Source organism: Oryx dammah, unplaced genomic scaffold (genome assembly GCF_014754425.2).
Source record: "Oryx dammah isolate SB20612 unplaced genomic scaffold, SCBI_Odam_1.1 HiC_scaffold_26, whole genome shotgun sequence".
NCBI classification, from domain to species: Eukaryota; Metazoa; Chordata; class Mammalia; order Artiodactyla; family Bovidae; genus Oryx; species Oryx dammah.
Window position 1 is genome coordinate 28573080 of NW_024070210.1, and position 1518 is coordinate 28574597.

Genomic DNA, 1518 nt, shown 5'->3' on the forward strand with positions numbered 1-1518 from the left:
AAAAGAAGAGGTTCTGTGGTGTCTCCAGTAGGATGTGCTTACAAGCTGGAATCAAGATTGCCGGGAGAAATATCAATAACCTCAGATATGCAGATGACACCACCCTTATGGCAGAAAGTGAAGAGGAACTAAAAAGCCTCCTGATGAAAGTGAAAGAGGAGAGTGAAAAAGTTGGCTTAAAACTCAACATTCAGAAAACGAAGATCATGGCATCTGGTCCCATCACTTCATGGCAAATAGATAGGGAAACAGTGGAAATAGTGTCAGACTTTATTTTGGGGGCTCCAAAATCACTGCAGATGGTGACTGCAGCCATGAAATTAAAAGACGCTTACTCCTTGGAAGAAAAGTTATGATCAACCTAGAGAGCATATTCAAAAGCAGAGACATTACTTTGCCGACTAAGGTCTGTCTAGTCAAGGCTATTGTTTTTCCTGTGGTCATGTATGGATGTGAGAGTTGGACTGTGAAGAAGGCTGAGTGCTGAAGAATTGATGATTTTGAACTATGGTGTTGGAGAAAACTCTTGAGAGTCCCTTGGACTGCAAGGAGATCCAACCAGTCCATTCTGAAGGAGATCAGCCCTGGGATTTCTTTGGAAGGAATGATGCTAAAGCTGAAGCTCCAGTACTTTGGCCACCTCATGCAAAGAGTTGACTCATTGGAAGAGACTTTGATGCTGGGAGGGATTGGGGGCAGGAGGAGAAGGGGACGACAGAGGAGGAGATGGCTGGATGGCATCACTGACTCGATGGACGTGAGTCTGAGTGAACTCAGGGAGTTGGTGATGGACAGGGAGGCCTGGCGTGCACTGAACTGTTATTAAGTTCAGTGTTCTCAGCGTCTCCAATAATCTGGCAAACATGAATGAAAAAAAATTGTTTTCCCATTAGTCTTAATAAATTTTGTAAAAAGATAAAACAAATAATTTTATTAAAGTGCTATTAAATATAAATTAATTTGGGAAAAACTATATGTTCATAGTTTTCAGGAAAGTGAAAGTGAAGTCGCTCAGTCGACTCTTTGCGACCCCATGGACTGTAGCCTACCAGGCTCCTCCCTCCGTGGGATTCTCCAGGTAAGAGTACGGGTTGCCATTTCCTTCTCCAGGGTATCTTCCCGACCCAGGGATCGAACCTGGGTCTCCTGCGTTCCAGGCAGACGCTTTAACCTCTGAGCCAGTTTTCGGAACTCCCACTCAAGTATATGGTCCCAGCTCTTTCATATATCCTTTTAATACTATGGTAACTCTATTATACAGGATACACTCATTATTACCTTAAATATTTGTTTTTATTGCTATTCTAAATGGTATCTCTATTACATGATTTTTTTTCCTAGTTGATATTTACTAGTTAATCAGAAAGCTAGTTTTTTAACAGCTCCTTATTTAAATGTTTTCTTTACTAATAGTGGCTTTTTAATAGATTATCTTGTATTATGTCTGTAGAAAAATGCCATCTAAAACTAATAATGTCTATCTCTTTTTGAACCCATACCTAGAAATTCTAGGGCACT

The 1518-nt window shown here is 40.7% G+C and overlaps 1 non-coding gene across 1 annotated transcript; it reads right to left on the bottom strand.

The window, feature by feature from the left end:
* Positions 1 to 1116: 1116 nt before the first annotated feature.
* Positions 1117 to 1191, bottom strand: TRNAS-GGA. The gene has a single exon. It is a non-coding gene; the product is annotated as a tRNA-Ser (tRNA).
* Positions 1192 to 1518: the final 327 nt, after the last annotated feature.